The sequence below is a fragment of the Pseudonaja textilis genome, chromosome 8 (genome assembly GCF_049901715.1).
Source record: "Pseudonaja textilis isolate UNSWEBS1 chromosome 8, rPseTex1.2, whole genome shotgun sequence".
NCBI lineage: Eukaryota > Metazoa > Chordata > Lepidosauria > Squamata > Elapidae > Pseudonaja > Pseudonaja textilis.
The window spans coordinates 27,844,234-27,871,042 of NC_141997.1; the positions used below are offsets into that span (position 1 = coordinate 27,844,234).

The 26,809-nt window shown below is 35.7% G+C and overlaps 1 long non-coding RNA gene across 1 annotated transcript in view; it reads left to right on the forward strand.

The window, feature by feature from the left end:
* The window catches only part of LOC148125158 (uncharacterized), a 184,591-nt gene extending 160,063 nt beyond the window's left edge, over window positions 1–24,528 (forward strand). The window contains exon 5 of the long non-coding RNA XR_015744505.1: window positions 24,465–24,528. This is a non-coding gene — a long non-coding RNA (uncharacterized LOC148125158). The remainder of the gene's footprint in view (window positions 1–24,464) is intronic.
* Window positions 24,529–26,809: the final 2,281 nt, after the last annotated feature.

Here is a 26,809-nt window from a genome sequence, read left to right on the forward strand (position 1 = left end):
TAAAGCTCTAACAACAATCAGCCACAAAGATATGGAAAATTCAGATAATCAAAAAGTGATTTTTTGTTGAACTGGAAAAAAATTTACTATATAAAGTAATTATCCTAAAATTACAAGGGTTTGACTGAGATGATTTTTCTTCATTAATGTAGTAATAGAATGCAATGATTTTTCTTCATTAATGTAGTAATAGTATGCAATATGGGTTAATTTCTACTGTGAATGTAAATAGGTTGGAAGACAAACAACTACCAAAACTGAAATGTATAAAAAGTTTGAAAACAGAATTATTCAATCCTATTACACCCCCAAAAGAGAGCAGTTGCAGCTTTGAGGAGCCCCCATGACATAATAGAGACATTCAAAGGTCTCTATTTTTGACCAACAACATGTATTTATGGAAAAAATTAGTTCAAGCGCCTTTTACTTCTCCCAGTAAAATACTACAGTAAATATTTCACTGTTCTTAAAGAAGTTTCACCTTATGCATATCTGGATTTTCAGAATTTAGATCTCTTAATTGAAGTTGGGACTTTATTACTCCACTAGAACTACATTGGCTACCTATTGACTTCCAACTTCAGCTAAAAAAATTAATTATGGTCATAAGACCGACTGAATCAAAATCTGTGTTATGCTGTTCATACTTCCTTTAGTTTTCTGTACTGAGCTACTGCATATGTGATGTCTGGCAGCTAAGCATATGAATTAACTTACTAAAAACATTATGATGTGGGGCTATTCAAAAGGTCTATCCATTCTGTTAACTCATTTGCACTTATAAATCATGTCCTGATGTTGCAGTCATGAAATGATGAAAATGCATATGTGAACTTGCTCCCGGGCTACTGCTTAGCCATCTGTCATATAGACATGTTCATGACAAAGGCCAGGCTAGTCTACCGCTTTTCATTCCTCATTCGAAAGAACCAAGTTTATTACAGAATCATTTTGAGAGAGTAACCCTGTGATCAATAGTAGGTGAAATTATTATTTAACTTTTTTTAAAAAAAAGAAGAAAGGATGGAATCATATTTCAAGGGGAAAGTTTCAGGCTAACATCCATATCTTACTAAAATCCTACATGTTCATGCTTCTTAATCAATATGACAGATATTTGGTATTGCTGGCATTTGACAGTCTGCTAGTTTTGTAGGACATGAAGGCCAAATAATTCTAACTGCTTAAAAATAATGATTACAATTAGGCCTGAAGCATACAGCTTGGTAGGGCTGTGTGATTAGACCATTATTCATAATCAAACTTCTTATTCTGAAGTCCAAACAGAGCCTGTGCCCTTTCAGATTTGTCATTTGCTTATGTTTTTGAGAACTGTGGTTTTTGCATGAATCCTTCTTCTCAAGATAAGAAATCCTTGTTCATAAAATTGTTCTTTTTTTTTTCTCCAGCACAAGCAATCATGGAATTACAATGGTAGCTTGATTCCTTTTTCCAACCTGGGATAAAATGATATAAATAAATAAATAAAAGTGGGGAAAATCCTTGCTTTAAAAAAAGGGAAAATATGAAATAACATTATTCAGACAGTAGCAAGAACTAGATAACTTTGAATAAGTACCTTGAAGTAAATTCTAGCTGACCTGATGAAATTGGCATGGCCACTTCAGATTCCAATTGGTAAAGAAAATACAAACTGGAGATGTAAGGAATCTTCCTGAACAGAGTTGTATATGTTTATGATGTAAGTTTTCCTAGCTATTCTTTATTAATCACAAAATAATACATACATTCACACACACATAAATAGATGAGAGATAGTTAGATGGGAGGGAGGGAGGAAGAGAACTCTTATTATTGGGCAAGCTCCATTTTTTTTCCTGGCCAATATTCATTGCTGTTTTAATGTAATGTAATGGAGGATATCGTTGCTATCTCTCTCCAACTTGTTGGCTGCTGCAGTTGGGATATTTTCACAATACATGCAACAGTAAATGCAAGATACAGAAATCTAAATACTAAATGTTATCTTCTACTTTATCAACGTGCCATTTTGGCAGTTTACCTGTGGGTGCTTCTATAGCCCAATTAATTGTCTGGAAGTTACATTACAAATATGAAAGGAAAAACATTTTTAAGTTTTCATTTTTTTTAAATTTAAAAACATTTAGTTAATTATAGAATGGATGTCTATGGAGATTCTTAGTCATCCAGGTCATGGTTTGGTCCCAAAAGTGCTTTTTCAGGAGGCAACTGGACTTTCTGATTTTTCTTTGAAGACGTTTCGCTTCTCATCCAAGAAGTTTCTTCAGCTCTGACTGGATGGTGGGAAATAGAAGGATTTATATTGCTTGCAGACAGGTGGTCATTTGCATTCTTACAGAATGTATGTATTTTTTGAATCATGGCAGTTTACAAAACTGGTTTTAAATCCATTTAAATCGTTAAAATACATTGCTTCAGCCTCCAGCTTTTAGACAACACAACTCTTGGAAGCTACTTCAAACTAAGCCAGACCATTGGCTAACTAATCCAGGATGTGCCTGGATTAGTACATTGCTCTCAGTATGAGAGGCTTCTGGGTGGTTTTATTTTTTTGAGCCCACAATGCAGAAGAATGGAAAAAAATAAATTAAAACTATTACTACAAGACTGGAATATTAAAAAAGGAAAAGAAAACTGCAGATTTTTTTCCCTACTTTACCTGAAGATGCCAAGGATTAATTAGCCTTATCACTTTTAGAGACTATCCGGCATCATTATTCCACCGTGCAGAGAAGCGCAACCTCCCCACTGTTTATTTCTTAATCGTATTGTTGTATTTTCAATTTAAACAATAAACATTTCAAGGGCATTTTAAAAACACATTCCTCTACTGTGTATTGCCTTAAGCGCTTCTTTTAATGAAAACATAGATAATAAATGTAACAATTAAATAAATAATTGTGTTCTAATATTGAAGTAAAGAATGGACCTTCAGGTGGTGGGGAGGTGCCATAAAAAGGCAAGGCACATTTTCCAAAGTTGATTAGAGGGAAAACTCAAGGAATTTGAATTTTGTGAGCTGCTACACAAATAGCCAACAGAGAAGAATATTTGTAGCTCAGGGTTGAAGTGTGAAGTCCTTGGTGCTCTTTGAGCTTGGCTGCTTTCTTGCAGACATTTCATTACCCAACTAGATGACATCTAGAAAGGTGTAGGGCAGTTGTAGGATTCAATTATTTTTACTACTGGCTCTGTGGGCGGGGCTTGGTGGCGTGGAAGAGGAAGGATACTGTAAAATCTTCAGTCAGAGGTGGTGTTTGCTGGTTCTTTGAACTACTCAAAATTTCTGCTACTGGTTCTCCAGAACCTGTCAGAACCTGCTGAATACCACCTCTGGAGTAGGGTTTGTTGTATATTTATATACAGTGGCTTATGTGCCACTTTTGGTAGCAGTGTTATTTTCTTCTTAAAGAAAATATTTTCCAATAGGAGTCAACTCAATAGCAGTATCATTACAGATACTATAAGCCAAACAACATTTGTTTCCCATGAAGTGATAGCCTCTTGGCCTGGGGCAAAAGATTTTATTGCCTTCATGAAAACATAATTGGTAGGTGGCTTGAACTGTTGGTCAGGGTATTAGTATTTTCTTCCCTCCTCCATTGTGTTTTCATCACCAGACATCAGCTAGCTATCATTCCTAGCTTACAGGGAGATTAAGCTTCTTGTGTAGCTATAAGTGTTGAATTCAGTAGAGACAAGTTGCTAAATTACATCCAAGACAAGGAATTGACTAAGAAGAAGCTGGCAATCTGTACTATGATATGGACTGACTGCAAATGAGAACATAATAAACAATAAGGAGGAAAGGAGAAGCAGTTGGAGCTGGTTGAAGAGGCCCATGAACTTAATGTAGCATCGCTTATTTAGTTTATTTATTAGACTAGTATGCCACCCATCTTACCTAGAAGTGACGTGTTTGCCTAACAATCATTATTAAGGCTTTATTTGGGTGTTTGTTTTAAAATTCTAACTGGCCGTAGAAAGGGAATTAAAGCTAATATGAAGAATTCTGTCTAGGCAGATTTGCATATTCTTACCCAAGAATGAAAAATGGGAAGACTTTTTTTGGGGGGGGTGAATATCCTAGGGAAACTATTTCTGGCTACACAGACTGCATCCTTTATTTATTTGTTTGTTTGTTTGTTTATGTATGTATGTATGTATGTATGTATGTATGTATGTATGTGTGTATGTATGTATGTATGTATGTATGTATACCATACTATGATATTAATATTCATCAGTAACAGAACAACATAAAAATATATTAAAACTATTAAAACCATAAACATTTTAAATTAAAACTTGGCACAAGTTAGGCATCACATTCAGTCACTTCATTTTTTCCCAGACCTGAGGGAAAAGTCAGGTCTTCAATGCTTTTTGAAAGGCTAGGAGGATAGCGCCTGCCAAACGCTATCCAAAGCGGGGAAAGTGTTCCACAGGACAGGGGTTGCCATGAAACAGGCAAGCTTCCTACTCCCTAAAAGTGGCAATATTTAAAGAAAGGGAGCATGTCCCCTGGTAGGACAGGCAGAGGTCCAAAAGGAAAGTTAGTCCAGTAGATAACCTGACCCTGTGCCATGTAGGGCTTTAATGATCAAGCTTTAATTAAATTGCACCAGGCAGGAAAGTGGAAATGAATGTAACTCACACAACTGAGATTTTGCATGGATAAACCTAGGGCATCCATAACTGCATAGGCTGCCTCATTCTGGATCAGTTATGGCTTCAGGCAGTCTTCAAGGAAAGCCCCATGTAGAGCCATTGAAGTAATCCAAACTATAAGAAAACCTTGTCCTTAAAAACAAAAAAACTCTCACCAAGATGAAATCCAATGTTATTCTTTTAGAAATACATATACAGCCTAGGAAATAAGCATTATGTCCCAGAAAAAAGTAGAGATTGCATCAAAGGAGTAAGGCAGGGATCCATATTGTTTCATTTTGTTTAGTCTTTTTATAACCACTGCTGCAATCTGCCACTAGCCAAAGTTATACTCAATATTACCTTCAATCAAGCACCAGAATAAGCCAGTTCCTATGACTGTCCAGTAAATGATGATTTTTCTTTATATGAAGAATCCTAGTGTTATATTACCCGATACCCAACCTCTACCACACCAGAGACCATGTAGAATTAGAATTGATATCTAATTTTAGCTATATTAAGATTAAACCACAAAAGAAAGAAGTACCAAAAAAAAAAAAAGCATGTTGGAGGAGGGGAAAGCAGGCAAAAGTTCAAATGTTGGTTTTTTTTTAATTTTTATTGGTTTTTAAAAACAAACATAAACAAACAAAACATAAAAACATCAAGCCATCTTCCATATGTATACATACAGTGTGCCGGTTGGTTTACAAATTGTTTTGTGCTTCCATTTCGTAGTCTTCAATTACAATTACATTGCTTATAATCTCATATTTTCAATCAAAAACTAAATACCTTAGTATCATTATTAATCAATCATTTGACTATACTTTTATTCATTCATGTTTACAAGATAATCATAATTTACTTAGTTTATTTTATAACAGTTCATATTATCATCCCAAATCTATCCTAAAATCATTTTGTAGATATAATAAGAAAGAAGTACATCTTTATATATTTATTATTTTCTAAGAAACTACATATTTCATTACCATGTGTTATTGTCTAACCATTGATAGAATAAATCCCAAATTTTATAAAATTGTTTATCCTCTTGTTCTCTAATTTCAAATGTCAATCTACTCATTTCAGCATATTCCAATATTTTCTTAATGATTTCTTCCTGTAATGCTATTTTCTCATTTTTCCAGTTTTTAGCAAATACAATCCTAGCCTCTGTTAATACATTTACAATCAGGTATTTCAAGTCTTTACTATATATTTCAGGTAAAATTCCCAATAAAAATATCTCTGATTTCAAGTCTATATGGTTTTGGTTTTTTTTGTCATTTTTTCCAACCACATGTGGATTTTAGTCCAATATTTTTTAACATCCGCACAAGTCCACCACATATAGCAATATGAGCCAGGTGTCTGATAACATTTCCAACATTTTTCGGATTTATTCTTGAACATTCTTGCTATTCTTGTCGGGGGGAAATGCCACCTGTAAAACATCTTATACAAATTTTCTTTATATGCTGTTGACATTGTCATTTTATAATTTTGAGACCACAATTTTTGCCATTTCTCTAAATCGATCCCATATCCAAAATTCTTCCCCCAAGTAATCATAGTTTCTTTAACTTGTTCTTCTTCTAATTTAATTTCTAATAAATATCCATGCAGTTTTTTAATCACCTTTTCATCAGTACCTGTCAAAATCTTATCTAAATCAATCAATTTATCATAGAAACCTTCCATTTTAGAATCTTTATCATACCTTGAATGTATTTGCGCATATGAAAACCAATTCATCTTTATATTTTGTTCCTCTAGCTTTTGTATAGATTTGAGTTCACCCTTTTCATTCAATATTTCACCATATCTGTTTGTTCCTTTTTGTATATTATAGGATAAGAAAATGCTTCGATAGTCGATAACCAGACTGGAATTTTCAAATAACATTGTCTTTTAATCTTCTCCCAGTTTAACCACAGAGACTCCTGTATATAATGTCTTCTAAAATATCCCTGTGTTTAATTCCTTTATACCATAAAAAAGCATGCCACCCCAACAACAGATCATGTCCTTCTAATGTCAACAATCTAGTATTTCTTAGTGTTATCCATTCCTTAACCCACATCAGATTTGTAGCTTGATAATACAACTTCCAATTAGGCAAACCAAATCCTCCTCTAATTCTAGCATCTTGCAAAAATTTTAACTTTATTCTCGCTTTCTTACCTTGCCATATATATTTCAACACAATTTTATTTAAATCTTCAAAGTAATCTGTTCCAAGCCTAATTGGAATTGTTTGAAACAAATATAAAATTCTGGGTAATATATTCATCTTGACTGTTGAAATTCTCCTTATTAGTGACAGTTGTAAATTTTCCCATTTTGCCAGATCTAGCGCTATCTGCTGTTTAAGTTTGATATAATTATTCTCTTTCAGTGTACTACATCTTGCTGTCAAATATATCCCCAAGTACTTGATCTTATTCGTGACCTGAATTTTCAATAGGTCTGCCAGTTCTTCCTTTTGTCTTAATAGCATATTCTTTGTCAAAATCTTTGTCTTATCTTTATTTATTTTCAAACCAGCCACCTTTCCATATGTCTCTATGTTTTCTACCAATTTTGGTGCTGTTTCTAGAGGGTCTTCTAACATGAAAACCAGATCATCTGCAAATGCTTGCAGCTTAAATTCTTCCTTTTTGATTTTCATTCCTTTTATATTCTTTTCATCTCTAATATTTCTGTTTAGCACTTCCAAAGTTAGCACAAACAACAAAGGTGACAGTGGGCACCCTTGTCTTGTTCCTTTTGTTATATTGATAGAGTCTGTCAATTGTCCCTCTATCATTCCCTTTGCCGTTTGCTTATAGTATATAGCTTCTATTGCTTGAATAAATTTTTTAGCAAAACCCATCTGCTCCAACAGTAATAACATGAATCGCCAATTCACATTATCAAATGCCTTCTGTGCATCTAGAAATATCAGAGCCATTTGTTTTTCAGGATGTGCCTCATAGTATTCCAAGGTGTCCAAGATTACTCTCATATTGTCTTTAATTTGTCTCTTTGGCAGAAATCCATTTTGATCAGGATGAATAAATTTATTTAAATATTTTTAAGTCTTTCTGCCAATATTGAAGCAAAAATTTTATAATCTGCATTTAGTAGAGAAATGGGTCTATAGTTCTTAATTTGTAACAGATCAGCCTCCTCTTTTGGAATAAGTGTAATATAGGCTTCTGACCATGATTTAGGTATCTTCTTCTTTAACATAACTTCATTTATAACTTCTAGCAATGGAAGATTCAGCGATTCTTGTAATGTTTTGTAAAATTCTGATGGAAGTCCATCTGGGCCTGGTCCCTTTCCATTGCTTTGCTTCTTGAGTGCTTCAGTTAACTCCATCATCATTATATTGCTTTCTAACATTGTTTCAATGTCTTTAGGTATCTGAGGTAAATTAGTATTCTGTAAGTACTGTTTAACTCTTTCCTCATCAATATTCTCTTGCATATATAATTTCCCATAGAAGTCTCAAATGATTTCCTTCTTCTCTTTACCACCATAGCAAACTTGGCCTTGGTCATCTATTAATTGCAATATTTTCCTTGATTCTTTCTCCTTTCTCAGTTTGTATGCTAACCATGTACTTGGTTTGTTTGAGTCTTCAAAGTAGTTCTGTTTAGCACCTCTAATTTTCTGTGCTAATTCTTCTTTTTCTATTTGACCCATTTTATGTTTAATTATATCCGTTTTTAGCTTGATGTCCTTTTCCTGTGGCATTTTCTGTAGCTCTTTTTCAAGTCTTTTATACTCATCCTCTAAGGCCTTAGAGGCTAGCCTTTTCATAGTATTTCTTTTCCTTGTATAGTCTATTATCAAGCTTCTAACATATGCCTTCATTGTATCCCATACATTCTGAATTAACGTATCTTCTTTTTCGTTTTCTCTAAAGAAAAAAGGCAATTCTTTCTCCATCCACTGTGTGAAGTCTTTTTCCTTTAAAATAGTATTATTTAACGTCCATCTAGATCTTCTTTTTTGTCTTTTCCATTTAATTGTCATTGGATTGTGATCTGCCCAAGTACTTGTTTCAATATTTATTTCTTGAATATTAGTTATTAATTCTGTTGACATCCATATCATATCTATTCTGGACCATGATAAGTGTCTATTTGAATAGAAGGTGTATTGTTTAGTTTTAACATTTCTTTCTCTCCATGTATCTTTTAAGTTTATTTCATCTAGCATTTTGTATTTTTTTGCAGAGTTTTTCATTTGGAGCATAGATTGCAATCAGGAGTGTTTTCATATTATTGTCCATTATTTCCACCATTAGTATTCTTCCATCATCATCGGTATAAATCAATTTTGCTGGGATGGTCTCTTTAATATATAAAACCACTCCTCTTTTCTTACATTGTGTCAAGGAAGTAAATATTTTCCCTAATTTTGACTGTATCAACAATTGTTCATATTGTTTTTTAATATGTACTCTTGTAGACAAATTATATCAAATTTTAATTTCTCTAATTTATGAAAGGTTTTCCTTCTTTTAACAGCTGAGTTAACTCCATTTATATTAATTGTAATCAATTTTTTCTCTTCCATGGTTATATTTTGTAGTTAAGTTTAGCAGCTCTCATAGATCTTAGTTCACATTGTTCTTTGGCTTCCACCTTTCCACCTACTGCACCTTCTTTTTCAGTCGCCATTTGGCAGTCCTCTTGGAATTCAATTAGTGAGATCTCTTTTTCTGCCTCTTCCTCTTTCCCTCCAAAAAATTCTGTATAAAATAATTCCGCTTTCTCAATTGAGTCAATTCTATGTCTTTGTTCTTGCCATGTGAACATTAAACCTTCTGGAGTCTCACCTCTTTTTAAAGTAGCATTTTAGTCAGGAATCGGTATTCTCTTCTCATCTCTCTCATTCTTCGGGGTATTTGTTTCAAGAGCACAATCTCCTTGTCTTTATATTTCAATGTTTTCTCTTTTGCCACTTGCAATAATTGCGTTTTAATGGCTTTCTTTGTAAATTTAATGTGAACTTCTCTTGGTAAGCTATTTCTCATCGCATATCTTGTGAAAACTCAAAAAACCTCATCTATTCCATCCATCATCTTCTCTTGAGTTATTTCCAAAGCTTCAGCCAGTATTTCTATCATTATCTTAGCTAAGTTTTGTCCTTTTTCTTTCTCTACATTTTGGAATCTAAGATAGAATTCTGATCTATCCATCTTCCATCTCAACATACCACTTTTATCTTGTTCAACCACCATTAATCTATTATCAATATCTCCAATCTTCTTGTCTCTTTGTTTATCTTCTTCAATTTTTTGGAATCTCTCATCATACTTCAATATCATTTGTTGGATGTTCTCCACTTTTTCATCGGTTTTCCCTGTTCTTTGTTCAATGTTCTCTGTTCTTTGTTCAATGTTCTCTGTTCTTTGTTCAATGTTCTCTATTCTCTTTTCAATATTCTCTGATCTTGCTTGAATATTTTGAATTCCTTGCATAATCATCTGCAAAGTCACTTTTTCTTGTTCTTTTTCTTGCATTAACATTGTCTGTATTGAATGTTGTCCTCCACATGGTGGAGAAGAAGAAGTAAAAGTTGAAGAACCAGAAGCTGTAAATTTCCTACTCATTTTAAGCAATTCAAAATCTTCAGGTTCTTCTAAACCTTAATCCAATTGTGAAGTAACCAATTATAGTTCAAAATAAAAATAGTAGAAAAAAGAAGCCCAATAATAATGATTAAAAAAAAGAAAAAAAGGGAGGACAAAATTTCTTCAGGTTCTTGTATACCTTAATCCAATCAGTAGTTAGATTAAGAAAAAGGCTTGAAAAAAAAAAGGAAAAAAAGGAAAAGGAAAAATTCTTCAGATTCTTCAACACCTTAATCCAATTGAAAGGTCTCAAATAGAAAAGAGTGCATAAGAATAAACCAGAAAGGTAGATGAAAAAACAAAAATACCAGGAAAGGGAAAAAAAGGCTATTCCCTTAAAAAGAACATTAATACTAAAGCTTTCCCTTTAAAATAAAAAGCAAACGTAGAGATAGGACTTCCAAAGAAAAAAAGAAAAACAAAGACAAGCTCCAACAAAGCCAAAACCCAAATAGTTATTACAAGAAAAAAAAAGATAAAATGAAATACAATAAAGCTGGTGAGGAGGGATAGCACAACTTAGAAAAAGTAAAAAGAGCACACTGCACTTGGTTTAATTATCCAAGGCTCTTATTATAACTCTCTTCTCCAAAAACTTATCACCATTTTTCCCCCTAGGTTTCAACACCAGACCCTAGCTGTTGATAGAAACCCAGAAGAGCACCTGCAAAAATACTCTCCCATGCACTTCCCGCTATCTTATCAAATAGCAATGTCCTTGAAAAAGAGTCTCAGTTCTTTCTTTCTCAGCTTTGTCTGGTCACAGGGAAATAGAATATTTTCAAGCCTCTAGTTGGCAGTGTTACAAAGTTTCTTTGCTCTCACTTTCCCCCTCCTTTTACAAGCAAGATATAATAAGAATTAATTTAAAAAAAGAAGAAAAAGATATTTTAAAAAAATAAAATAAAAGGGAGCCTCTAGCCTGAAATATTACAAAATCAAAAAGGAGAAAAAAAAATAGATGTAAAAGAAAAAACCAGTCCAGTTTCAAAATATAAGATCGTGTATAGAAAATCCAGCAATGAGAAAAAAAAAACATTACTTTGACATTCCTGTTTAAAATATCCACTTAATCACGTCTGTCAAAACTTTTACAGATTCTTTCTTTTCTTTAGGGTGTCCTTTCAGATCTTAGAATAAAAAAAAAGTTCTCACCAAACCGGCACACTCTCTCTTTCTGTTCTCTTCCGTTTCGGAGCTGTCCCAACTTCAGCAGCTTTAATGGCTGTCTCTTTGCCGCTGGCAAGAAGAGCTTCTCCTGGATCTACCAGGGACTTTGCGATATCCCTGGGATCGACAGGATGCTCTCTTCACTTTCACCGTCTCTTCAGGATGGTTTAGATCCAATAGGACCGTCCAGGAGCAAAGATATCAGCAGCTATCTCAGACCTACAAGATCACATGCCGTATCGTCGAGATGCCAGCTCCGCCCTCGCAAAAATTCAAATGTTTTAACTGTGATTGAAACATTAAAATGTGAACTGCCTCTCTAGTATTTGCTTCAGTAATCTTTGGAAAAATAAGAGCTGCTTTTCAATGTAAAGGTTATCAGCTACTTCCCCCAAAATGGCTTCTTATCTGCTCCCAAACCACATTAGCAAAAACGATGTGAGAGAGGAGTGCAGAATGGCTTTCAACCTATATTTTCCCTTGTTTTGTCCTTTTCTCTCAGAACTGATGTGGAATACAAGAATGAGGTGGTTTAATTTGTAAGTTTGCATCCCCTAATGAAGAGTGCATGAATGTAGCTGGGATCAGCATTTCCATCAACTGAAATCCAGCCTAAAGCCTACCTATGTATCAGTAATCAATCTCTGATGCAGTTGTGTTGAAATTGGTTGCTTCTGTGACCTGATGTTCCACCTTTTTATCTAATGTCCCAATAACCTGTTCTGAGCCATTATATATATATTGTTAACATGCCTTGGGCTATACAGTTGCAAAAATTCATTTTTCTAAGTGGAGGGTTTTTTTAAAAAAAAAACTATCTAAGAAAAGGCAAATCCTTCCTACATAGGCCAAAGAGAGAATTAAAATGCTCATATATATTAACCTGAATTTCATGCATCAAATTATGGCAGGGAAAAAATCTTCTCTGCCTCTTCTAGATGTATGTGCCCAGGAATCTTATTCACATATATTCATTTGTGAAAATAAATCTGTGCAGTTAAACCATGTATGCATCCAAATCCATTATATATAGCTTGTAGCCTACTTATCTCCTTCATACATTAAAGAGAGGAAGGAAAGTGTTAACAAGATTCCAGTATATTCTGCTTTTTTAGAAGAAACATAGAAATTCATTCTTAATTTAGAACTATGAAATACACAAATTTCAGTTGGCATGGGAAAACCCTACTAATTTTAGGATAGAAACTGGATTTCCCCATGAGAGAATATTAGACTATATATTCAGATTTTTCTCATCCCTGAACTGACTATGTTAACTCTTTTTATAGCTCTGTTTTGTGGAGAAATAACATCTACACTGCTATTCATCAAGTATATTCCTATATATAATATTTATAAAACAAACCTCTGAGAAGACAGACTGAGAAGTCATGGATCAGTTAAGACTTTTATTTCAGGTTACTTTAAGCCAAGTCCTATACTCTAACACTAGGCAAACTTTTTGAATTAATTGTGAAAGGAAACATGACTGAGAAAATGCTGCTATCTCTTCTATACTGATTGATTTCAACTGTAACACACACTTTTACCACTATAAAGTTGCTAGAAGTAGACTATGTGACCAAACTAACAGAGGATTCTTCATACATGCAACTTATATGAAAAAATACCTTCTTTTAACTTTGGTTAACTGCTTTCACTGAAAGGAGAAATAGGAAGTGGAGAAGAAAATGGTACACTAATGCTTTGGCAAATGAATCTTATTTGAAAATAAACTTGCTACCTATGCATAGTAAAAAATAATACATGTATGCTTTTCTTCAAATTTTATTTATAGAGGCACTATTCTAACTCCAGGTTGTGATTATTTATTTTCCATTTTGAAAGGAAATAAAATGAAGAATTTGAATGGATCACCTCTCTTTCCACCAAGAAAGATGAATTATATACATCTCTGAATAGATCTCCTGATGTTTTAATTTTTCACAAGAAAACCCTAGCATGAGTGCTCTGTTTTTAGTTAGAATACCAGAAGGCTGTCAATGATTAATTCTTATCATCTCAAATATCACTTCATAACATGTCTGCTAGGATATGATTTGCTCATACAATCAAGGATAATAGATCTTGAGTTTGGGTTAGCAACACATAGCTTTTGATCTAGCTATCTTTCAAATAAATAAATAATATTTAATGAAGCTCTATAGGATGGGAGAAGTGCTATCCTTGAAGGAATATGATTTCATTGAATTCTCTATGTACATAGAGCTCTAATAGAAGAGAATATATGTAACTCATGGTTGAACTGTAGAGTCCTTGATGATATTTCAGCTTGGTTATTTGCTTGGAGTTATTTTATTCCAAACTAGGTAACATCATCAGGGCTCTGATATTGATAGAGCTCATGATGTTACCTAGTCAGGTAATGAAATGTCTACAAGCAAACAAACAAGCTCAGAGCATTAAGGACTCCACACTTATAACTCTTCTGCATAAAGTTTTATCACTGCTTCTGGATAGGCATCCATCTCTTATCTGTCATACAAATGAATTATTGAATTTGTCATTTACATCTCTGTAACTGTCTGGTTTTGCATAGCAACCAAACAAGACAGACACTGACTTCAATGGACAGTTGGGACTGCAGAAAAAATAATGGCAATCAGCCTGCCTTCCATCGCAGACTTGTATAATGCATGAGTCTGGAAGACGGCTGTGAAAATGTCTACAGGTCCCTCACGTCCTGGACATAAACTGTTTCAACTTCTTCCCTCAAGATAATACTATAGGGCATTACACTCCAAAACAACCAGACACAAAGACAAATGGGACAAACTGAATTTATGCATGGAAAAACATTAGACCTTGAAATTGATCAGTTTATCCATCTTCATTTGTGCTATTCACAAAGATCCATGAAAGTGCTTCATAGGAATTCTACTTTCAAAACCCTAAACTCTTGCACTTCATTCCTTCCTTGAAAGCGTACATCTGAATTACATATATTATATTAGCTTTACATGACTCATTCTCAAAATGGATATATAGCTGCCACACACCCCAACCCCCAAGCTAAGCAAACTGACACACGCCATGAACACATAGCCAGATGTCAAACTCGGAGCCAAATCAAGACCCGGAACATTGCATCACAGCCATCTGCTCAGGATATCACATCACGGAACTCAGGATGTTACACCACAAAACCTCAGGATGTTGCAACACAGCCAACAACCCAGGAGATTACAGCACAAGACCCAGGATGTCAAAACAATAGAACTCAGAAGGTCACCACACAGCCCATTATCCAGGTCATTACAACACAGGTGGCTGATAGACACACAGCCAGTACCTCAGCCAGACAGTTCTTACAAAAAGCCAACCAATCTGCAAACATCAATTCCATCAACCAATCAAGAAATAACAACACAGCCAACCAGTCTGCTTACAACAGAGCCAGCACACCACACCTCCCCACCAGTATTTATAGAGAGATGGTAGCTCCGATCACACTTTGCTCGCACGAAGCTGAAAGCACCAGCCTGAAGATGGCGAGTGGGACTCGTCAACGTCACCAAGATACTGTCAAAATGGGAAAGACCAAACGCAAAACCTGCACATATATATATTGATCGACAAAAACACACTGAGACATAATGAGACCTAGAAGATGAACATACCTATGGAACATTGCCACATAAGAGACAAAATCAGTAAGAACCATCACATCAAGACTGCCTTCAAAACAGACAGAAAATAGCAGCCATCCCTGCTTTGCACAGACAAAGACACAGTCTGAAGATGAGAATGAGACTCATCAAAACGTGCAGATACTTCCAATTTATGTGAGAAACCCAAATAACCAAAGATAATACAATCCAGAACTCAGAAAACACACACACACACACACACACACACACACACACACACACACACAATATATATATATATATATATATATATATATATATATATATATATATATATATATATATATGAATTACTTGAGCAAATTGTTACCGCAGTTATATTGCAATACTGCTGGCATACAGAGGAAACTAATTGAATTCCAAGATTCAGATAGCAAGTGGTAGTGCAGAAATTACCCTAAAGAACAAAGAAAGAGAGAAAAATGGAGAAATGAACATTATAGTCATGAGATAAGGAAATGTCTAGATTTAGTAACAAAGTAGCTAAGTTCTCTATGTATAACAATGAAAGTCATAGAGAATGCTATTACTTTTTTACCTTTTTGTCTGACCTTGTAGTGCTCAGTCCACTTTTACAGAGACAAACAATATTAATACACAAGAGCATCTGTGAATATGGGTGGCTATTGTATATAACCTTGGACTATATTCCGATTAGCAGAATCGAAATGACATAACTCACTGCAGGCCTGTCTTTAAAAAAAAAAATAGATCGAAGCTCTTATTAAGAAAACATGAACATGTATGGGACATAAGGAAGACAGAGGTGGTCTGGAATTGGAATAGGCACTCTCTCATTCTTGGAGTCTTTTAGATTTAGTGACTAAAATAATAGATAGCACTACAACATACACATTGGCAAGTTTTTTTTCCTAGTTCTTCCTTGAGTAGTTCAGATTTTTATAGTTTTTGGTTTTTTTGTTTTTTTTAAAAAGGGTTAGGGCTTTAAAACATCTGGGAATGTTTCTGTCTTCAAAAGACAGGAAACCATGTTGCCAATTTTCAGAAGAAAATCCATTGTGAAGTTGAAGGAGACTCTGGTGAATGCCATAAAATGCTCTAGAAATAGATAATAGTCATCCAAAGTGCCTGCCTGCTGAATGTTCTCTCCCAATTTAATTAAATTACTTCAGAGAATAGGTTCCTGTAGTCCCTGATTCAGAGATGGCCATTCAAACACCTGCTCTGATTGGGCAGCACCAGGAAGACTTGCAGCTCAAATGCTACCATCTTCTAATGTTCACAGTTATGTTCGCAGCAGTAAACTTATGAAATGAAGCAGGCTGAGGATTTCCATTGTTAAATATCAGTTAGCTACATTCATCATCAAAGTGCTCAATAAATAGTGAGAAAATTAGTTCCTGTAGCAGTAGCTATCTAAAGAAGTCTGCTGCATGCTAACATCTTTTAAGGGCTGCTTTGTAGAAAATTGATTTGTCCTTGTACTGCTAATGTTTGTAGATTAAAAACACTGCCACCCCTGCAAAGCAGCATTTTATTCACCCATACAACTATCAGTCAGTTTAGTGACTAATCCAACAAAATATAAATCTATATGCTAGTTTTAAATTGATGCCAGAAGTTACTACTGCTGTTCATCTCTTAAATTTTGCCAAAATAAGCTGTAAATTAGTTCTGTTACGAATGATGTTAAAATCAATATGGAATTTCTGAGGATTTAATTTCAGTGTATATTTTCTGGTGTTATTCAACACAATTTCATCTTTGCACTCGCAGATAGATATGGGTTTATAAAAAGCAATGCAACAAAATTATAGGTTCTTTTGCCTCCAATTACCCTTGTATTAATTTTTTATGGTGGTAGTACATTCCATATATTTCAGCATTATGTTGTAACAGAATGCAGAGAAAGAGAACCTGTGTGTACTAATTATTAAAGTGCTGAAAAAGTAATTAAAAAAACACAGCATCAAAACTACTTTAATCATGGAAGTTCATTGGACTAAGGACTACCTTCAGGGCCACCTATCATTCAGGGATCCTGTGAGGAGAAAAAAAGAAAAGAAAGCTCTACACTGCATATATCATACTATAGTACTGTATATAAAGTACTATAAGGTCAGGATATAACTCTAAAAGGGGCCAAATAAGATATAATACTTATAGCTAGTGCAAGGTCCGCTTTTTCAGATCAATGAATGCCACTTTGCACAGTCAATTGCATCTCCAGGGCACATGCCCATGACTTGCATATCTTATATTTGATCAATGATGAAAAACAATCTCTCTCATCACTGATCACCCCAAAATAGGTAAATAAGATAGTGGTTACAGTTTTAAATTTTGTATGCAGTTTGGAGATAATTTACATTAAAAGATTACTTCACTGAAACTATTGATTGGAATAATAATAACAAAGAGACAAGCACCTGTCACATAACACCCTAGTTATAATAAATGTTGATAAGAAGTGGGGGACAGAATCTGGATAGTGATGGCGTCATGTGTTGTTTTGGGTCCGGTGTTGGTTTTCGTGGCTGGGACTCGTTTGTTGATAAGGGCTAGTTTCCAGATGTCTGGTAGGTGGGAGGTATCATCCCATTTATTCATGTTATGCGGGTTCTCCCCTTTCCAGAACCTTAAAGCCACAGGACATGAAATTAATTTTGAGGGAACCAAATTGATCTCCAATATTGAACACTTCAACAAGAGAATAATCAGGGAAGCCATCGAAATAGAGAAACACCCCCATAAAATGAATACATGGGATGATGCCTCCTCCCTACCGGACATATGGAAACTAGCCCTTATCAACAAATGGGTCCCAGCCATGAAAAGCAACACCGTACCCAAAACAACACATGATGCCATAATCAATCTCCCTCACCAGACTCAAACCCAAACCCACCCCATAGATGAAAGGCAACCACTGTCCAGAAACCAGACCATGGCTGCATCACCAGCTGCCACACACCCCAACCCCCAAACCAAGCAAACTGACACATGCCATGAACACATAGCCAGACCTCAAACTCAGAGCCAAACCAAAACCCAGAACTTCACATCACAGCCACCCTCTCAGGATATCACATCACGGAACTCAGGAGGTTACACCACAAAACCTCAGGATATTACAACAACCCAGGAGATTACAGCATAAGACCCAGGATGTCACAACAATAGAACTCAGGAGGTCATCACACACAGCCCATGACCCAGGTCATTACAACCCAGGAGATTACAGCACAAGACCCAGGATGTCAAAACAATAGAACTCAGAAGGTCAGCACACAGCCCATTACCCAGGTAGTTACAACACAGGAGGCTGATAGACACATAGCCAATACCTCAGCCATACATGTTCTTACAAAAAAAGCCAACCAATCTGCAAACATCAACTCCATCAACCAATCAAGAAATGACAACACAGCCAACCTCCCCACCAGTATTTAAAGAGAGACGGCAGCTCCAATCACACTTTGCTCGCACAAGCATGAAGCCGAAAGCACCAGCCTGAAAATGGTGAGTGGGACCTCATTGAAACATCGCCAAGATACTCTCAATCTTACGCGGGAAAAGACCCGAACACTCCAAGACCTGCATGTATCTGTCTGTCTGTCTGTCTCTCTCTGTCTCTCTCTCTCTGTGTATGTATATATATATCCACTTTAAAAAATAAAGCAGAAACAAAATGTTTTCATATATTATCAGATATCAAATAATAATAATAATAATAATAATAATAATAATAATAATAATAATAATAATGTTAAGACTTAGATTTTAGAACTCAAATACAAATCAAATCATTTTTCTTCTGTTTTAATGTATCTTTAAAATATCTTAAATTATCTATAGTTCATATAAGTCACATAAATAATAGATATATTGTAAATATATATTTAAAGTAATAATACAAGTGACTAGAAGGAAACTTTTATTTTCCTAAATGTTGTCAGATTTGTCACTAAATAAACAGAAAGTGGAAGATCCATAACAGACATGTCAAGAAAATCTTGTAAAAGGCTTAAGAAGGTGCAGAACCTTAGCTCAAAAGGTAGAGCAAAGCAGATGTTGTTGTATATAAATATCCAAATTAGTTAGGTCTGCATGGCATCGTCTCCTTATTTTTATTTGTATATCATGTTTAAAAACTGACCATCTCTCTCATAGAGTGATTCTGGGTGATATACAAATAGACATAAAAACAAAAAAGCTGTATATTATTCCTTATCCATCAGGAACCCTTCCAGAAGATCACAGCATACTTAGAAAGTTTCCAGCATATCTAGAAAGCAGGATAAGGAATGTCTATGTAAGAGTGTCTGTGTATCTGTCTCTCTGTGTGCATGTGTGTATGTGTCTTGACAGAAGCAGAAAACTGTAAAATACATGATGAATAATCACAATATATTTCATAAAATCCAGTTTGGGGGTTGATCTGGTAGAACCTGCTTCTGTTTCTTAACACTGCCTGCTTGTTGAAATACAAACCAGCATATCATGCAGTTTTTTAAGTACATTATTTATCACAACACAAATATTTCACCCCCTTTTTCTACATATTTACCTCTAAATTAAAATTCAGTACAGTATCTATAATAGCTGGCAGACCATGACACTATTAAGAAAGGCCCCAATGACTAAATTTACAATCTATGGTCCTTATCCTTGATATATGTAATATAAAAGAAATTGTAGCCTTGGACAATAAATGTCTTAAAGTGGAACATGTGAATAATAAGGCAACTTGCACTAGAAATGAAGAGGATTTCTTTAGTGTCTTCACTTCCTCATGTATTCTATGTTCGGCTGCAATATTTAAAACTGCCGTTAAACTCTAAAAGAGAGTTGTGTTGGCCACTGCAGAAGTCATTTTATCCATCTTCCAATTCCCCTAGTACTGGGATCTCCAACCTTGGCAACTTTAAGACTTGTAGACTTCAACTCCCAGAGTTCTGGGACTGGAAATCCACAAGTCTTAAAGTTGCCAAGGTTGGAGACCCCTGCCCTAGCAGAAGTATTTCTCCCTTATATGCAAGTTGTGTGGAACCAATAACTATCTCAGCTAATCCTTGCTGATTTACTTCAGGACTTGTTGCTGCTTTCTCACAAATAGAATAATTTTATACTAGAATGACTTGATGCAAATTAAACTCATTCTTCAACAAAAAGGATTGAGAGGGACAGAAAGGTAGAAGATTTATTTACAGAAAAGAAATGCAAATGAAAAAAAGTGAAGGGTGTCCACTTTACATTAGTTTTAGCAGAAACTAAAAACTAGAAAGCTTTTGTGAGAATGTCAAAGCATGCATATGAACAAAAAAGAGACAAATTATAATGTCAGATTTCCAGTAATAGCAGATCCCATCTGTCAAACAGGCTGTATGGAAAAAAAATCACATAACTTTTTGAGTCAGTAAGTCAGTTTCTGGTGCTGTTTCTATGCAGCCAAAGTCCTGCTCTTTTTTTAAAAAAAAAACATAAACATTTTTTCTTGGTCCCACATCCATTTGGTAAAATCTTTTCAACATGAATCTAAATTTACTTTCAAAGAAAAAATTCAAAGTTATCCCTAACATATTTATCTTGTGTCACTTATTTCATAGCATTTAGGATAAATGTGTATTTGTTCCCTCTTTTTATGTCTGTGGACAAGTCCATTATTGTACAACCCATATTTCTTTCTTTATCTTAGGAGAACTTTAATTGGACCCTTTTTAAAAAATATATATATAGTGAACTGTGTTGAAAGCAGCTCACACAAGCAGCTGTGCACAGAGTATTTCAACCAAAAGTGATAGTATGAAAATGCCTACAACAAACTGCCATGTTTAGTATTATATAAGGTCTCATGAAGACAAATTGCTACATTATCAGTATGTGTGCATGTGTGCGTGTGTGTGTACATTAACACTTACACATATATACTAATATATACATATATAGAGAGAGATACATATACATACATACATACATACATACATAGATACACACAAACATATACATATACATATGAAAGTAAGACATATAATTGCATGTGAAATCAGGATTTAGGGACAATTATTTATTCATATGCAAATATGTAACAACATTTCTAGATGGGAAAAATTAAATTTGTCTTCGTTAGGAAGAAATGCATCAGTTAAAATGAATATTTTATGGGCACTAAATTTTCAATTTCAAATAGCTCCAGTTTCTATTAAGAATAAGGTATTAAGCAACTAGCATAGACAGCTAATGAATTATCTATGGTCTAACAAAAGACCAAGGATTAAAATAAAAAACTTGCTAGATTCAAAAGAACCAAATGCCCGGAATTTCAGATTCATGCTACTTGCCTAACATAATTTTTTGAATGGATGATATAATCTTGGAAGGATCAGACCTTACACAGACCATAGATGTATAGGGGGTGATATATACATAAATGAACTGTTTTTAAAATACTATATAATGTGTTCTTGGGGGGTGAGCTGTTTCATTACCCAGCCAGGTAAATCACCAGTGCAACAGAGTGTGGGGTAGAGGAGAGGAGCACCTGGTTAATGTGGATACTTATGAATTTATGTAATACTAGCTCTATACCTGTGCTTCGCTACAAAACTATGTGATTCGGCTTGAATATTTGGGGAGCAAAATAAGGGGAAAAATTGTCTCTGCCTACTAGCATCCATCAATATTCATCTGACTAGCTTCCTGTCAGTATGGAGAGTTGAGGGCTGTTTGGAAACTGAAGCAGTATTTGCTGAGACAGCAAGGAGCCTGGACATGACTTAGTTCAACTGTTCTGTACTAAAGCTGTTTGCTGCTGTGAAACTAAAACTGAAACTGAAACTCTTCTTCTCTGCTTGTGTTTTGCATTTGGAACAGATTTATTTTCAGGTGGGGAGAGGGAGGAGAACTCCTTAGCATCAGAGCATGTGTAATAATAATATATGAAATACTAATGCTCTGATGGTCATCTCGAAAAATCCTTTCTTAGTGAACACCTAGAAGCCAAGAGGAATATACGTGCCAAAGTTCAAATTTGAAGGCTTTATGGTTCTGGAGTTTTGGTGGATGATGCGTGAGTGGTATTTCACACACACACACACACACACACACATATGGAACACTTAAACAACACAATGTAACTCCAAGTCAATCATACTTCTGTGAAATCAAACTATCCACTTAGGTAGCAACACTGATTGACAATCAATTTCACATGCTGTTGTGCAAATGGAATTGACAACAGGTGGAAAGCATAGGCAGTTAGCAAGATATCCCCAATAAAGGAGTGGTTCTGCAGGTGGTGACCACAGACCACTTCTCAGTTCCTATGCTTTCTGGCTGATGGTTTGGTCACTTTTGAATGCTGGCAGTGCTTTCGCTCTAGTGGTAGCATGAGATGGAGTCTACAACCCACACAAGTGGCTCAGGTAGTGCAGCTCATCCAGGATGGCACATCAATGCGAACTGTGACAAGAAGGTTTGCTGTATCTGTCAGCGTAGTGTCCAGAGCATGGAGGCGCTACCAGGAGACAGGCCAGTACATCAGGAGACGTGGAGGAGGCCGTAGGAAAGCAACAACCCAGCATCAGAACCACTACCTCTGCCTTTGTGCAAGGAGGGGCAGGAGGAGCACTGCCAGAGCCCTGCAAAATGACCTCCAGTGGGCCACAAATGTGCATGTGGCTGTTCAAATGGACAGGAACAGACTCCATGAGGGTGGTATGAGGGCCCGATGTCCCCAGGTGGTGGTTGTGCTTACAGTCCAACACTGTGCAGGACGTTTGGCATTTGCCAGAGAACACCAAGATTGGCAAAATTCACCACTGGCACCCTGTGCTCTTCACAGATGAAAGCAGGTTCACACTGAGCACATGTGACAGACATGACAGGGTCTGGAGATACCGTGGAGAACGTTCTGCTGCCTGCAACATCCTCCAGCATGACTGGTTTGGCAGTGGGTCAGTAATGGTGTGGGGTGGCGTTTCTTTAGGGGACTGCACAGCCCTCCATGTGTTCGCCAGAGGTAGCCTGACTGCCATTAGGTACTGAAATGAGATCCTCAGACCCCTTGTGAGACCATATGCTGGTGCGGTTGGCCCTGGGTTCCTCCTAATGCATGACAATGCTAGACCTCATGTGGCTGGAGTGTGTCAGCAGTTCCTGCAAGATGAAGGCATTGATGCTATGAACTGGCCCGGCCGTTCCCCAGACCTGAATCCAATTGGGCACATCTGGGACATGCTGTCTCGCTCCATCCACCAATGCCACATTGCACCACAGACTGTCCAGGAGTTGGGGCATGCTTTAGTCCAGGGGGAGGAGATCCCTCAGGAGACCATCCACCACATCATCAGGAGCATGCCCAGGGATTGTATGGAGGTCATACAGGCACACGGAGGCCATACACACTACTGAGCCTCATTTTGACTTGTTTTAAGGACATTACATCAAAGTTGGATCAGCCTGTAGTGTTTTTTTCCACTTTAATTTTGAGTGTAACTCCAAATCCAGACCCCCATGGGTTGCTAAATTTGATTTCCATTAATAATTTTTGTGTGAGTTTGTTATCAGCACATTCAACTATGTAATGAACAAAGTATTTAATAAGAATATTTCATTCATTCAGATCTAGGATGTCTTATTTCTTTATGTTCCCTTTATTTTTTTGAGCAGTGTATATAAAGCAGCCTATTGAAAGTTTAAAATAAATATAGGAAAAAAGCTCAGACATTTCCTTTCTTGCTTCCTTACTGAATATCTCTCTTTATGATGAAGAAATCACCAATTATTTTTCTCTGTTAACAATTTGTTTAGGTTACAAGATTTCGTTACTAACAAGACAAGATTAAGATCTTTAAGTCTTTTGTCACAGTCAGTTGAATTCAATAGTCTCAAATAATTAGCACAGCATTAATAGAATACTGATAGCACAGTGGTTAAAATGTACTATTGCAGGCTAATTCTGCCCACAGTCTGAAGTTCAATCTTGACACAGGTCAAGGTTGACTCAGATTTCCATCCTTCTGAGGTTGGTAAAATCAGGACTCAGATTATTGGGGGCAATATGCTGATGTTGTAAACTGCTCAGAGAATGCTGTAAAGCAATATGTAGCAGAATATAAGTCTAGGTACTATTGCTGGAAACAAGAAACAATGTTCAGAAATTTGAATGAAATTGAAAATCTTGTAACTCATAATGACTGAACATGGATGGTCTGGCTGCAGCATTTATCACCCCATTGATCACAAGGGTTGATTGGGTATCTCAGAACTCCATGTTCTTCCCTCCTGAAGCTGTATGTTCAGTAGAAGAGAACAACTATCCCAGATAGAAAGAGGCTACTAATTATTTCTTTTGCTTTTTCTTGAAGGAGGAGGAAGAGGAGGAGGAACCACTCATAATCTGAACTGTCAAGAAAGTTCTGGAAGAAGAGAATACTAATTAGTACAGAGTTCTACAAAACTTACATAAAATATTTTATAAAATATTTATTTGAATCCACCGTGCAGTCATTGTGCAGAAGAATGGAAAAAATTAAGTTCAAGCTATTAATGCAAGAACAGACTATAAAAAGGAAAACAAAAATGCGGACTTAAATCCAAAGGTGATCATTATTACTAAGAGCAAATAAAAGGTTGTGCATTAAACTAAGCAGATGCAGAAGAAAAATGATGCACATATATTTTAATTGTAAATGGGATTTTAGTCGAGGCATTTTTAGGGAATATTGCCTTCTAAGTGGCATCAAAACATGGATTCACTCAGATAGTCCTTCTTTATGCTAATTAGAAATCACAGCAAGAACATTTTAAAGGTTTTAAGAAAGGTATTTGGTTATTTTTTCCTTTAAAAAAACTGCTCCAAATATTTCTGTTCTCAGTTTGATTTGGGGGAAGTTTCCCTTGCTCGTTCTTTCAGCAAATGCTAATGAATGTAAATAAATACAAAAGGAAATATTGGATCTGGATACTTTTTCACAGGAAGTGCCTGAAGATCACAGGAACATGAAGTATGTTTCACCACAGAGAAAACATGATCACAAAGAATTATAGTTTGATCACAACTGTGACTCAGATACCAGGTGTGGCTTCCATCTATGAAGAATTGGCATGGTTCTTTTCTCGATGCAGGCTAGGCTCTGCCTCAGTTTGAATCAGAATAATTGAATCAGGAACACTAAACAGCATGGGTTTATTGTAAATATTGATTTTTCATAAGAAAGGGGGAAAGATTGCTTTCTTGACTAGACTAACAAAATAAGTAGTTGAACCAAATGTAATGCAAGCAGATACATCCACACTTTAGTGAAGCATTAGGTATGGTGCCTCTCAGATTAATTCTGTAAAATCAAATTGATCTGGATACAAACACCATTTTACGGTCTGAAACTGGCTGAGTGAGCATAAACAATAGTTAATCACAAGTGATAACTGAGCCTCAAGAGATACGTTTTGTGCTTACCACTGAGATAAATTCCATTTCTTATCTTACTAAAACATTTTACCAACAAGTTATTTGAACTGGATAAAATTCACTGATGTCATTATGTTGAATTTTGTATTAAACTGCATATAGTTGGGGAAAAAAATCAAAGAACATGTATTAGATTCTGTCTGCGTAGCAATTCCTGTAACAGTGATTTTCAAGACTATAGGTTTCCTTAGAAGATTTCTTTTTCTTGCATTCAATTGGATCTGATTCTCAGAGGATGCATGGACAAATACATGCAATTTTCTTGGCAAGGTTTTCCAGAAGTGATTTGCCATTACCTCCTTTCAAGGGCTGAGAAAAAAAAAAAAGACTGGTCCAAAATCACTCAGCTAGATCAGAACTCACAGTTTCTACAGGTATTTTTAACCACTACACCAAACGAGTTTAAAAGGTATTCCTAAATTGGAAGATCAATTTAGGGAGAGAGGGAAGCATTCCTTGAAAGTCTATGGAGATTCACAGTCATCCAGGTCATGGTTGTCCCAAAGGTACTTTTTCAAGAAGCAACTGGACTTTCTGGTTTTTCTTTGAAGATGTTTCACTTCTCATTCAAGAAGCTTCTTTAGCACTGACTGGATCGTGTGAAATGGAAGGATTTATATTCCTCACAGACAGCTGGTCATTTGCATTCTTTTAGCAGTTTGTTAAGGTCACCTGGACGTTTATCTGTGTCATCGGGGTCACTTGAGTGGTGCAAATTGGTGTGGAGGCTTCTTGGAATGTTAAAAGGACTGTGTTATAGACTGGACGTAGATGATGTCATATCCCTCCCCTTCTGTTGAGAGAGGGCTGTTAGGAATGTAAGTCACCTAACAGTTGGGTTGGAAAATATATAAACCAGGATAGACATTTTTATACTGTCTCTTTAAGGGAATGCTAAAATTGTAATTGGGTGTGGTTCCTCTAACGGCCATAAGATGGAGCCAGAAACATGGGTTGTTTTGTCCTGTTCTGTTGTTGCTGAGAGTGTTGCTGTTCCTGTATTGACTGTTACTGATCATCGTTATTCTTGGATTTGATGTAAGTCTGTTACTGAACTGTTTATGATATTGAACTTTGTTATTGGATTACCCCTGGACTGAAAACTGACTGCTTTAACCGTGCATGACTTGGACTGTTTGTTGAACTTTGCTTAACCGTTTTACTGGTAGTAAAAACCTACATTTTTACTATACAGTGTATCTGTGTGCTGGTTGTGTGTTATTCTTCATCACTCTCACTACG